Source organism: Eriocheir sinensis, unplaced genomic scaffold (assembly GCF_024679095.1).
Source record: "Eriocheir sinensis breed Jianghai 21 unplaced genomic scaffold, ASM2467909v1 Scaffold48, whole genome shotgun sequence".
Lineage (NCBI taxonomy): Eukaryota > Metazoa > Arthropoda > Malacostraca > Decapoda > Varunidae > Eriocheir > Eriocheir sinensis.
The window spans coordinates 504187-521162 of NW_026111809.1; positions in this window are offsets into that span (position 1 = coordinate 504187).

The following is a 16976-nucleotide window of genomic DNA, read 5'->3' on the forward strand; positions in this document are numbered from 1 at the left end:
ATATATATATATATATATATATATATATATATATATATATATATATATATATATATATATATATATATAAAAAACAAATAAAATGAAGTAAATACGTATAAAAAAATGTATACAAAATTCACATAAAATAATGTAAATTCGTATCAAAATAAATATACAAAATACCAATAAAAGAATGTGTATTTGTATAAATATAAATATACAAAATACACATAAAATAACGTAAATTTATATAAAACTATATACAAAAATACACAGAAGTATTTTAAATTGTATGAAAATAGACATACAAAATAAGGTAAATTCGTTTCAAATTCAATAAACAAAATTCAGATAAAAGAACGTATATTTGTAGAAAAAATAAATATACAAAATACACATAAAATAACGAAAATTTGTATGAAAATATATAAAAAAATAAACAAAAATAATTTCAATTTGTATGAAAATAAATATGCAAAATACACATGTATTTTGTATATCTATTTTCACACAAATTTAATTACTTTTGTGTATTTTTGCATATAGTTTTATATAAATTTACTTTATTTTATTTGTATTTTGTATATTTATATTTATACAATACACATTCTTTTATTAGTATTTTGTTTATTTATTTTGATACGAGTTTACATTATTTTATGTGTATTTTGTATACTTTTTTTTATACGTATTTACTTCATTTTATGTGTATTTTGTATATTTATTTTCATAGAAATCTATGCTATTTTATGTGTATTCGTATATATATTTTGAAAAAAATTTACATGGTTTTATACGTATTTTGCATATCTATTTCAATACAAATTTACCTTATTGTACGTGCATTTTGTATATTTATTTTAATACAAATTCAAATATCTTATGTGTGTCTTGGTATATATATTTTTATAAAAAATGCGTTATTTTATGGGTATTTTGCCTCTTAATTTTCATACAAATTTACATTATTTTATTAATATTCTGTGTATTTATTTTGATACGATTTTATAGTATTCTATTTGTGTTTTGTATATATTTTTTTATACATTTTTACATTATTTAATGTGTATTTTTTATATATATTTTATACAAATTTACGTTATTTTAAGTGTATTTGTTTATATATTTTCATTCAAATTTACATTATTTTATGTGTATTTGTAAATGTATTTCAATACAAATTTACCTAATTTTATGTGTATTTTGTATATTTATTTTCATACAAATTAAAATTATTTTTGTGTATTTTTGTATATAGTTTTATACAAATGTAGGTGATTTTATGTGTATATTGTATATCTATTTTCATACAAATAAACATTCTTTTATTGATATTTTGTTTATTTATTTTGACGCGAATTTACATTATTTAATGTGTATTTTATATATATATTTTTATACGTGTTTACATCATTTGATGTGTATTTTGTATATATATTTCTATAGAAATCTACGTTGATTTATGAGTATTCGTATATAGATTTTGAAATAAATTTACACTGTTTTATGTGTATTTTACATATATCTTCAATACAAATTTACCTTATTGTATATGCGTTTTGTATATTAATTTTAATACAAATTTAATTATGCTATGTGTATTTTTGTATATGTATTTGTATAAAAATATGCTTTATTTTATTGGTATTTTGCTTTTTTTTTCATACAAATTTACATTATTTTATTTATATTCTGTTTATTTTTTTTTGAAACAATTTTACATTATTCAATGTGTATTTTGTATATCTATTTTTATACGTATTTACTTAATTTTATGTGTATTTTGTATATATATTTTTATAGAAATCTACGTTATTTTATGTGTATTCGAATATATATTTTGAAACAAATTTACATTGTTTTATGTGTATTTTTGCATATCTCTTTCAATAGAAGTTTATCTTATTGTATGTGCATTTTGTATATTTATTTCAATACAAATTTAAATTTTTTATGTGTATTTTGGTATATATATTTTTATAAGAAATGCGCTATTTGATGGGAATTTTGCATCTTTATTTTCATACAAATTTACATTATTATATTAATATTCGGTGTATTTATTTTGCTACGATTTCACATTATTCTATTTGTTTTTTTGTATATATTTTTTTATACATATTTACATTATTTAATGTGTATCTTGCATATATATTTAATACAAATTTATTATCTATTATTTATTTTCATGCAAATACACATTCTTTTCATGATATTTTGTTTATTTATTTTGACACGAATTTATCTAGATATGTATTTTGTATATATATTTTTATACGTATTTACATAATTTCATGTGTATTTTGTATATATATTTCTATAGGAATTACGTTATTTTATGTGTATACGTATATATATTTTGAAAGAAATTAACTTTGTTTTATATGTATTTTTGAAGATCTCTTTCAATACATATTTACCTTACTGTATATGCATTTTGTATATTTATTTCAATACAAATTTAAATATTTTATGTGTATTTTGGTATATATAAATTAATAAAAAATGCGCTATTTTATGGGAATTTTGCATCTTTCTTTTCGTAGAAATTTACATTATTTTATTGATATTCTGTGTATTTATATTGGTAAATTCGTATCAAAATAAATAAACAAAATGCCAAAAAAAGAATGTGTACTTGTATAAATATAAATATACAAAATACACATAAAATAACGTAAAATTGTATAAAACTATATACAAAAATAAACAAAAATAATTAAATTTGTATGAAAATAGATATACAAAAGACACGTAAAATAAGCTAAATTAGAATTGAAATAAATATAGAAAATACATAAAATAATGCAAATTTGTATCAAAATATATATTCAAATACACATATAATAACGTAAATTTGTATAAAAATTTATAAACAAAATACACATTAAATAATGTAAATACGTATAAAATATATACACCGAATATTAATAAAATAATGTAAATTTGTATGAAAATAAAGATGCAAAATTCCCATCAAATAGCGCATTTCTTATAAAAAATATATATATATCAAAATACACATAAAATATTTAAATTTGTATTGAAATAAATATACAAAATGCACATACAATAAGGTAAACTTCTATTGAAAGAGATATGTAAAAATACATATAAAACAATGTAAATTTGTTTCAAAATATATATACGAATACACATAAAATAACGTAGATTTCTATAAAAATATATATTCAAAATACACCTAATATCAAGTAAATACGTATAAAAAAATGTAAACAAAATACACATAAAATAATGTAAATTCGAAACAAAATAAATAAACAAAATACCAATAAAAGTATGTGAATTCGTATAAATATAAATGTACGAAATACACATACAAAATAAACATAAAATAAGGTAAATTTGTAATGAAATATATGTACAAAATACACATAAAATAATGTAAATTTATATGAAAATATATATACAAATACACATAAAATACCATGAATTTGTATAAAATTATATATTCAAAATAAATATTAAATAATGCAAATGCGTATAAAAATATATATACAAAGTACATATAAAATAATGTAAATTCGTATCAATATAAATCAACAAAATAACAATAAAATAATATATATTTGAATGAAAATAGATTTTCAAAATACACATAACATAACTAAAATATGTACTGAAATATATACAAAAATACATAAAAATAATTTGAGTTTGTATGAAAAGATATTCAAAATACACGTAAAACTAGGTAAATTTCTATTGAAATATATATACAAAAAACCTATAAAATATTGTAAATTGGTGTCAAAATATATAAACAAATACACATAAAATAACTTAAAATAACGTAAATATGTATCAAATATATATACAAAAATCACATTAAATAATGTAAATATGTATAAAAAAATATATACAAAACACAAATAAAATAATATAAAATCGTATCAAAATAAATACAGAAAATATTAATAAAATAATGTAAATTTGTATGAAAATTAAGGTGCAAAATACCCATAAAATAACGCATTTTTTATAAAAATATATATACGAAAAAACATAAAATATTTGATTTTGTATCAAAAGAAATAGGTATACAAAATACACATAAAATATGCTACATTTGAATTGAAATATATATACAAAATACATAAAATAGTGTAAATTTGCATCAAAATACTTATGCAAATACACATATAATAACGTAAATTTGTATAAAAATATATAAACAAAATACACATTAAATAATGTAAATACGTATAAAAAAATGTACAAAATACACAAATAATCATGTAATTCGTATCAAAATAAATAGACAAAATACCAATAAAATAATGTAAATTTCTATGAGAAAACATATACAAAATACACATAAATAACGCTAATATCAATAAAAATATATATAATATAATATATTTTTATACATATTTAAAATATTTAATGTATATTTTGTATATATATTTTATCCCAATTTACGTTATTTTATATGTATTTCTTTATATATTTTCATACAAATTTACATTATTTTATGTGAGTTTTGTATATGTATTTCAATACAAATTTGCCTAACTTTATGTGTATTTTGCATATCTATTTTCAAACAAATTTAAATTATTTTTGTGTATTTTTGTATATATTTTTTTTACAAATTTAGTTATTTTATTTGTTTTTTGTATATATATTTTCCAAAAAATACACATTCTTTTATTGGAATTTTGTGTATTTAAGTTTTTACGAATTTACATTATTTTATGTGTATTTTGTATATATATTTTTCTACGTATTTAAATTATTTTATGTGTATTTTATATATACATTTTCATAAAAATTTACGTTATTTTATTATTTTATGTGTATTTGTATATATATTTTCATACAAATTTATAATATTTTATGTGTATTCTTACATATATTTTATTACAAATTTACCTTATTTTAAGTTTATTTTGTATATCTATTTCATTCAATTTTAAATTATTTAATGTGTATTTTTGCATTTGTATTTAGGTTATCTTAGGTTATCTTTAGGTTACCTTATTTTTTGTTTATTTTGTATATTTATTTCATTCAATTTTAAATCATTTTATGTGTATATTTGTATTTGTATTTAGGTTATTTTATGTGTATTGTGCATATATATTTTCATCTAAAATTACATTATTTTATTGGTATTTTCTTAATTTAATTCGATACGAATTTAGATTATTCCATAGGTATTTTGTATACATATTTTTATACTCATTTACATTATCTAAAGTGTGTTTTGCATATATATTTTTATGCAAATTTATTTTATGTTCATTTTTGTACATATTTTTTATAGAAATTTGCGTTATTTTATGTATATAGTTTTATATAAATTTACGTTATTTTATGTGCATTTTGTATATTTATATTTATACAAATACACATTCTTTCAGTGGTATCTTGTTTATTTACATTTATATGAATTTACATTATTTTATGTGTATTTTGTATACATTTTTTTATTCGTATTTACTTAATATTATGTGTATTTTGTATATGTATTTTTATAGAAATCTACGTTTTTTATGTGTTTTCGTATATATATTTTGAAACAAATTTACATTATTTTATATGTATTTTGCATATCTATTTCAATACAAATTTACCTTATTGTATGTGCATTTTGTATATTTATTTTAATACAAATTCAAATATTTTATGTGTATTTTGGTATCAATAATTTTATAAAAAATGCGTTATTTTATAAGTATTTTGCATCTTAATTTTCATACAAATTTACATTATTTTATTAATATTCTGTGTATATATTTTGATACGATTTTACATTATTCTATTTGTGTTTTGTATATATTTTTTTATGCATATTTACATTATTTAATGTGAGTATATATATATATATATATATATATATATATATATATATATATATATATATGTATATATATATATATATATATATATATATATATATATATATATATAAATATATATATATATATATATATATATATATATATATATATATATATATATATATATATATATATATATATATATATATATATATATATATATATATCATACAAATTTACGTTATTATATGTCTATTTGTTTATATATTTTCTTTCAAATTTACATTATTTTATGTGTATTTTGTATATGTATTTCAATACAAATTATCCTAATTTTATGTGTATTTTGTATATTTCTTTTCATACAAATTTAAATTAAATTAATATATATTTGAATGAAAATAAATTTACAAAATACACATAACATTACTAAAATTTGTATTAAAATATATACAAAAATACATAGAAATAATTTGAGTTTGTATGAAAATAGATATACAAAATACACATAAAACTAGGTGAATTTCTTTTGAAATGTATATACAAAATACGCATAAAATATTGTAAATTTGTGTCAAAATATATAAACAAATACACATAAAATAACGTAAATTTGTATGAAAAATATATACAAAATACATATAGAATAATGTCAATTCGTATCAAAATGAATGAGCAGAATATCAATAAAATAATGAAAATTTGTATGAAAATAAAGATGCAAAATACCCAAAAAATAAAGCATATGTTTATAAAAGTACAGATACAAAAATACACATCGAATAATTAAATTTGTATTAAAATTAATATACAAAATGCGTATATAATAAGGTAAATTTGTATTGAAAAAATATGCAACATACACGTTTACTCATACAAATTTATATTATTTTATTGGTATTTTGTTTATTTATTTTGATACGAATTACATGATTATTTGTGTATTTTGTAAATATTTTTTCATACGTATTTACATTATTTAATGTGTATTTTGTTTATATATTTTGATACAAATTTACGTTATTATATGTGTATTTGTATAAATATTTTGATACAAATTTACTTTATTTCATGTATTTTGTATATAATTTCAATTCAAATTTAGCTTATTTTGTGTATTTTGTATATATTTTCATACAAATTTAATTACTTCTGTGTATTTTTGTATATAGTTTTATATAAATTTAGGTTATTTTATGTGTATTTTGTATATTTATATTTATACAAATACACAATCTTTTATTGGTATTTTGTTTATTTATTTTGATACGAATTTACATTATTTTATGTGTATTTTGTATAATTTTTTTATACGTATTTACTTCATTTTATGTATATTTTGTATATATATTTTATAGAAATTTACGTTATTTTATGTGTATTCGTATATATATTTTGAAACAAATTTACATTGTTTTATATGTATTTTGCATATCTATGTCAATACAAATTTACCTTATTGTCTGTTTTTTGTATATTTATTTTAATACAAATTTAATTTTTTGATGTGTATTTTGGTATATATATTTTTATAAATAAAAAAAATGCGTTATTTTATGGGTATTTTGCTTCTTTATTTTCATACAAATTTACATTATTTTATTAATATTCTGTGTATTTATTTTGATACGATTTTACATTATTCTATTCGTGTTTTGTACATATTTTTTTATACAAATTTACGTTATTTTAAGTGTATTTGTTTATGTATTTTCATTCAAATTTACATTATTTTATGTGTATTTTGTGTATGTATTTCAATACAAATTTACCTAATTTTATGAGTTTTTTGTTTTGTATGAAAATAAAGATGCAAAATACCCATTAAATAACGCATTTTTTATAAAAATATATATACCAAAATACACATGAAAAAATTAATTTGTATTAAAATAAATATACAAAATACACATACAATAAGGTAAATCTGTATTGAAATAGATATGCAAAATACATATAAAACAATGTAAATTTGTGTCAAAATATATAAACAAATACACATGAAATAAATTAAAATAACGTAAATATGTATCAAATATATATACAAAAAACACATTAAATAATTTATATTCTGTTTATTTTTTTAAAACAATTTTACATTATTCTATGTGTATTTTGTATATCTATTTTTATACGTATTTACTTAATTTTATGTGTATTTTGTATATATATATATATATATATATATATATATATATATATATATATATATATATATATATATATATATATATATATATATATATATATATATATATATATATATATATATATATATATATAGAAATCTACGTTATTTTATGTGTATTCGTATATATATTTTGAAACAAATTTACATTGTTTTATATGTATTTTTCCATATCTCTTTCAATACAAATTTACCTAATTGTATGTGCATTTTGTATATTTATTTCAATACAAAGTTAAATTTTTTATGTGTATTTTGGTATATATATTTTTATAAGAAATGCGCTATTTGATGGGAATTTTGCATCTTTATTTTCATAGAAATTTACATTATTTTATTGATATTCGGTGTATTTATTTTGATACGATTTCACATTATTCTATTTGTTTTTTTATATATATTTTTTTATACATATTTACATTATTTAATGTGTATCTTGCATATATATTTCATACAAATTTATTATCTATTATTTATTTTCATACAAATACACATTCTTTTCATGATATTTTGCTTATTTATTTTGACACGAGTTTACCTAGATATGTATTTTGTATATATATTTTTATACGTATTTACATAATTTCATGTGTATTTTGTATATATATTTCTATAGAAGTCTACGTTATTTTATATTTATTCGTATATATATTTTGAAATAAATTTACTTTGTTTTATATGTATTTTTGGATATCTCTTTCAATACATATTTACCTTATTGTATATGCATTTTGTATATTTATTTCAATACAAATTTAAATATTTTATGTGTATTTTGGTATATATATTATTATAAAAAAATGCGCTATTTTATGGGAATTTTACATCTTTCTTTTCATACAAATTTAAATTATTTTATTGATATTTTGTGTATTTATATTGATAGGATTTTACATTATTCTATTTCTTTTTTGTATATATTTTTTTATACACATTTACATTATTTAATATGTATCTTGCATATATATTTTATACAAATTTACGTTATTTTAAGTGTATTTGTTTATATATTTTCATTCAAATTTACAATACTCTATGTGTATTTTGTATAAGTATTTCAATACAAATTTACCTAATTTTATGTGTATTTTGTACATTTCTTTTAATACAAATTTTAAATATTTTTGTGTATTTTTGGATAATTTTGTACAAATTTAGGTTATTTTATGTACGCATTTACATTATTTAATGTGTGTTTAGTATTTATATTTTTATGCAAATTTACTTTAATTTATGTGTATTTTTGTACATATATTTTTTAGAAATTTGCGTTTATTTTTTGTGTATTTGTATATGTTTTCTCATACAAATTTACATTATTTTATTGCTATTTTGTTTATTTATTTTGATACGAATGAAAATAGATATACAAAATATACATAAAATAAACTAAATTTGTATTGAAATATATATACAAAATACATAAAATAATGTAAATTAGTATCAAAATATTTTAACAGATGCGCATAAAATAACGTAAATTTGTTTTAAAATATACAAAATACACATTAAATAATGTAAATATGTATATAAAAATATATACAAATCAAAAATAGAATAATGTAAAATCGTATCAAAATAAATACACAGAATATTAATAAAACAATGTAAATTTGTATGAAAATAAAGATGCAAAATATTAATTATATAACGCATTTTTTATAAAAATATATATACCAAAATACACATGAAAAAATTAATTTTTATTAAAATAAATATACAAAATACACATACAATAAGGTAAATCTGTATTGAAATAGATATGCAAAATACATATAAAACAATGTAAATTTGTTTCAAGATATATATACGAATACACATAAAATAACGTAGATTTGTATAAAAATATATATACAAAATACATATAAAATGAAGTAAATACGTATAAGAAAATGTATACAAAATACACATAAATTAATGTAAATTCGTATCAAAATAAATATAAAATAACGTAAATTTGTATAAAACTATATACAAAAATACACAGAAGTAATTAAATTCGTATGAAAATAGATATACAAAATACAGATAAAATAAGCTAAATATGAATTGAAATGTATATACAAAATACAATATTTTACGTGTATATTAGTATTTGTATTTAGGTTATTTTATGTGTATTTTGAATATATATTTTCATCCAAAACTACATGATTTTATTGGTATTTTCTTAATTTAAATCGATACGAATTTAGATTATTTCATAGGTATTTTCTATAAATATTTTTATACTCATTTACATTATCTAATGTGTGTTTTGTATATATTTTTTATTTTATGTTCATTTTTGTACATATATTTTTATAGAAATTTGCGTTATTTTATGTATATAGTTTTATATCAATTTACGTTATTTTATGTGCATTTTGTATATTTATATTTATACAAATACACATTCTTTTATTGGTATATTGTTTATTTACATTTATACGAATTTACATTATTTTATGTGTATTTTTATTCATTTATTTATAAGTATTTACTTAATTTTATGTGTATTTTGTATATGTATTTTTATAGAAATCTACGTTATTTTATGTGTATTCGTATATATATTTTGAAACAAATTTACATTATTTTATATGTATTTTGCATATCTATTTCAATACAAATTTACCTTATTGTATGTGCATTTTGTATATTTATTTTAATACAAATTGAAATATTTTGGTATCAATAATTTTATAAAAAATGCGTTATTTTATAGGTATTTTGCATCTTAATTTTCATACAAATTTGCATTATTTTATTAATATTCTGTGTATATATTTTGATACGATTTTACATTATTCTATTTATGTTTTGTATATATTTTTTTATACATATTTACATTATTTAATGTGTATTTTGTACATATATTTCATACAAATTTACGTTATTATATGTGTATTTAATTATATATTTTCTTTCAAATTTACATTATTTTATGTGTATTTTGTATATGTATTTCAATACAAATTAACCTAATTTTATTTATTTTTATAGAAATTGAGATTATTTTTGTTTATTTTTTTATATATTTTCATACAAATTTTCGTTATTTTATGTGTATTTTGTATATATATTTTTTCTACAAATATACGTTCTTTTATCTGAATTTTGTTTATTGAATTTGAAACGAGTTTACATTATTTTGTATATCTATTTTCATACAAATTAAAATACTTCTGTGTATTTTTGTATATAGTTTTATATAAATTTACGTTATTTTATGTGTATTTTGTATATTTATATTTATACAAATACACATTCTTTTATTGGTATTTTGTATATTTATTTTGATGCGAATTTACATTATTTTATGTGTATTTTGTATACATTTTTTATACATATTTACTTCAATTTATGTGTATTTTGTATATATATTTTTATAGAAATCTACGTTATTTTATGTGTATTCGTATATATATTTTGAAACAAATTTACATTGTTTTATATGTATTTTGCATATCTATTTTAATACAAATTTACCTTATTGTATGTGTTTTTTAAATATTTATTTTAATACAAATTTAATTTTTTTGTGTATTTTGGTATATGGTAAGGTAAATTTGTATTGAAAGAGATATTCAAAAATACATATAATACAATGTAAATTTGTTTTAAAATATATATACGAATACACATAAAATAATGTAGATTTCTATAAAAATATATACAAAATACACATAAAATGAAGTAAATACGTATAAAAAAATGAATACAAAATACACATAAAAATCGTATCAAAATAAATAAACAAAATACCAGTAAAAGAATGTGAATTTGTATAAATATAAATATACAAAATACACAAAAAATATCGTAAATTTGTATAAAACTTTATACAAAAATACACAGAAGTAATTAAATTTGTATGAAAATATATATATAAAATACAGCTAAAATAAGCTAAATTTGAATTGTAATGTACATACAAAATATATAAAATAATGTAAATCTGTATCAAAATATTTATACAAATACATATAATAACGTAGATTTGTTTAAAAATATATAAACAAAATACACATTAAGTAATGTAAATACGTATAAAAAAATATGTACAAAATACACTAATAATCATGTTACTCGTATCAAAATAAATAAACAAAATAGCAATAAATTTGTATAAAATATATACAAAATACACATTAAATAATGTAAATTTGTATAAAATATATAAACAAAATACACATAAAATAACGTAAATTTGTATAAAAATATATACAAAATACATTTTTAAATAATGTAAATTTATTATACTAGTTTTATGTGTATTTTGTATATCTATTTTTATACAAACTCAAATTATTTCTATGTATTTTGTATATATTTTAATACAAATTTTAATTATGTTATGTGTATTTGTATTTATTTTATTCAAATATATATTATTATTGTTTTGTTGATTTATATTGATACAAATTTACATTGTTTTATATGTATTTTGTATATATATATATATATATATATATATATATATATATATATATATATATATATATATATATATATATATATATATATATATATATATATATATATATATATATATATATATATATATATACATATATATACATATATTTAATTATTTTGTATATATTTGATACAAATTATTGTTTTAAGTGTATATGTATATATATTTTATATATAAATTTATTATTTTATGTGTATTTTGTATATGTATTTTATTACAAATTTACCTTATTTTATTTTTATTTTGTATTTGTGTATTTTGTATATTTATTTTCATGCAAATACACATTCTTTTATTGATATTTTGTTTATTTATTTTGACGAGAATTTACATTATTTTATATGTATTTTGTATACATTTTTTATACGTATTTACATCATTTTATGTGTATTTTGTATATATATTTTATAGAAATCTACGTTTTTTATTTGTATTCGTATATATATTTTGAAACAAATTTACATTGTTTTATGTGTATTTTGCATATCTCTTTCAATACAAATTTACCTTATTGTATGTGCATATTGTATATTTATTTCAATGCAAATTTAACAAAATAAACAAAATATCATGAAAAGAATGTGTATTTGTATGGAAATAGATAATAGATAATAAATTTGTATGAAATATATATGCAAGATAAACATTAAATAATGTAAATATGTATAAAAAATATATATACAAAAAACAAATAGAATAATGTAAAATCGTATCAAAATAAATACACCGAATATTAATAAAATAGTGTAAATTTGTATGAAAATAAAGATGCAAAATTCCCATCAAATAGCGCATTTCTTATAAAAATATATATACCAAAATACACATAAAATATTTAAATTTGTATTGAAATAAATATACAAAATGCTCATACAATAAGGTAAACTTCTATTGAAAGAGATATGCAAAAATACATATAAAACAATGTAAATTTGTTTCAAAATATATTTACGAATACATATAAAATAACGTTGATTTCTATAAAAATATATATACAAAATACACATAAAATTAGGTAAATACGTATAAAAAAAATGTAAACAAGATACACATAAAATAATATAAATTCGAAAAAAAATAAATAAACAAAATATCAGTAAAAGAATGTGTATTTGTATAAATATAAATGTACAAAATACACATACAAAATAAACATAAAATAAGATAAATTTGTAATGAAATATATGTACAAAATACACATAAAATAATGTAAATTTATATGAAAATATATATACAAATATACATAAAATACCATGAATTTGTATAAAATTATATATTCAAAATAAATATTAATTAATGTAAATGCGTATAAAATAATATATATAAAAAGTACATATAAAATAACGTAAATTCGTATCATTATAAATCAACAAAATACCAATAAAATAATATATATTTGAATGAAAATAGATCTACAAAATACACATAACATAACTAAAATTTGTATTGAAATATATACAAAAATACATAAAAATAATTTGAGTTTGTATGAAAATAGATATTCAAAATACACATAAAACTAGGTAAATTTCTTTTGAAATATATATACAAAATACCCATAAAATATTGTAAATTTGTGTCAAAATATATAAACAAATACACATAAAATAACGTAAATTTGTATGAAAAATATATACAAAATACACATAAAATAATGTCAAATCGTATCAAAATGAATAAGCATAATATCAATAAAATAACGTAAATTTGTATGAAAATAAAGATGCAAAATACCCATAAAATAAAGCATACATAAATACATATACAAAAATACACATAGAATAATTAAATTTGTATTAAAATTAATATACAAAATGCATATACAATAAGGTAAATTTGTATTGAAAAAATAAGCAAAATACACAAAAAAGTGTAAATTTGTTTAAAAATCTATATATGAATACACATAATATAACATAGATTTCTATAGAAATATATATACAAAATACACATTTGTGTTTTGTATATATTTTTTTTTATACAAATTTACGTTATTTTAAGTGTATTTTTTTATGTATTTTCATTCAAATTTACAGTATTTTATGTGTATTTTGTATATGTATTTCAATACAAATTTACCTAATTTTAAGTGTATTTTGTATATTTATTTTCATACAAATTTAAATTATTTTTGTGTATTTTTGTATATAGTTTTATACAAATTTATGTTATCTTATGTGTATTTTGTATATTTATTTTCATACAAATACACATTCTTTTATTGACATTTTGTTTATTTATTTTGACGCGAATTTACATTATTTAATGTGTATTTTGTATATATATTTTTATACGTATTTACATCCTTTCATGTTTATTTTGAATATTTATAAAAAAATGCGTTATTTTATGGGTATATTGCATCTTTATTTTCATACAAATTTACATTCTTTAAGTTACATTCTGTGCATTTATTTTAATACGATTTTACATTATTCTATTTGTGTTTTGTATATATATTTTTTATACATATTTACATTATTGAATGAGTATTTTTTATATATATTTTATACAAATTTATGTTAATTTAATTGTATTTGTTTATATATTTTCATTCAAATTTACATTATTTTATGTGTATTTTGTATATGTATTTCTTTACAAATTTACCTAATTTTAAATTTTGTATATTTATTTTCATACAAATTTAACTAATTTTTGTGTATTTTATATATAGTTTTATACAAATTTACGTTAATTTATGTGTATTTTGTATATGTATTTTCATACAAACACATTCTTTTATTGATATTTTAATTATTTATTTTGACACGAATTTACATTATTTAATGTGTATTTTGTATTTATATTTTTATACGTATTTACAACATTTCATGTGAATTTTGTATATATATTTCTATAGAAATCAACGTTATTTTATGTGTATTCGTATATATATTTTGAAACAAATCTACATTATTTTATGTGTATTTTGTATATATATATTTCATTATAAATTTGCCTTATTTTAAGTTTATTTTTATATCTATTTTCATTCAAATTCAAATCATTTTATGTGTATATATTTATTTATATTTACGTTATTTTATGTGTATTTTCTATATATATTTTCATTCAAAATTACATTATTTTATCGTTATTTTGTTCATTTATTTCGATACGAATTTAGATTATTTCATGTGTATTTTATATACATATTTCTTTTCATTTTCATACAAATCTACATTATTTTATGTGTTTTTTGTACATGTATTTAAATACAAAAAAATTAACTAGTTATATGTGTATTTTGTATAACTTTATTTTGTATTTATATTTTTCATAAATTTACTCTATTTAGTATTCGTGTATATATTTTGATGCAAATTTACATTATTAATATTGTATTTTGCGCTCTATTTCAATACAAGTGCTTTATTTGCGTGCATTTGTATATTTATTTTAATAGAAATTTAATTATTTTATATATGTATTTTGTATATATGTTTATGCAAATATACGTTATTATATGTATATTTTGCTTCTTTATTTTTCCTTACAAATTTACATTTATTTATTGATATTCTCTTTATTTATTTATTTTTGAAACGATTTTAACATTATTCTATATTGTTTTTTTTGTATATATATTTTTTTATATATATTTTACATTTATTTAATGTTCATTTTTGTATATATATTTTATCCAAATTTACATTTATTTTATGTGTATTTGTTTATATATTTTCCATACATATTTACATTATTTTCTTGTTGTTTTGTATATATATTTTTCTACGTATTTAGAATTATTTTTATATTATTATTTTGTATATACATTTTTCATAAAAAATTACACGTTATTTTATTAATGTGTATAAGTATATATTTTTGATACAAATTTTATACAAATTCATATTTATTCAATGTGTATTTGTATACATATTTTTCCTTCTATTTTAATTATTTTATGTGTATTTTTCATATATTTCATTACAAACTTACTGTATTTTATATTTATTTTGTATATTTATTTTCATTTCAATTTTAAATTATTTTATGTAATATATTTGTAATTGTATTTAGGTTATTTATATGTGTATTTTGTATATATATATTCCTTAAAAGTACATAATTTTATTAAAATATTTCTTAATTTAATTCGATACAATTTAGATTATTTTCATAGGTATTTTTTATACATGTTTTTTATACTCATTTTACATTATCTATTATGTGTGTTTTGTATCTTATATATTTTATACCAAATTTATTTAATGTTCATTTTTAACACACTATATTTTTTATAGAAATTTACGTTACTTTATGTATATAGTTTTTATATAAATTTACATTTATTTGTGTGCATTTCCGTATATTTATATTTATACATAATACACATTCTTTTTATTGGTATATTGTTTATTTACATTGCACAATTTACATTATTTTATGTGTATTTTGTATACATTTTTTATACGTATTTACTTAGTTTTATGTGTATTTTGTATATGTATTTTATAGAAATCTACGTTATTTATGTGTATTCATATATATATATTTTCAAACAAATTTACATTATTTTATATATTTTGCA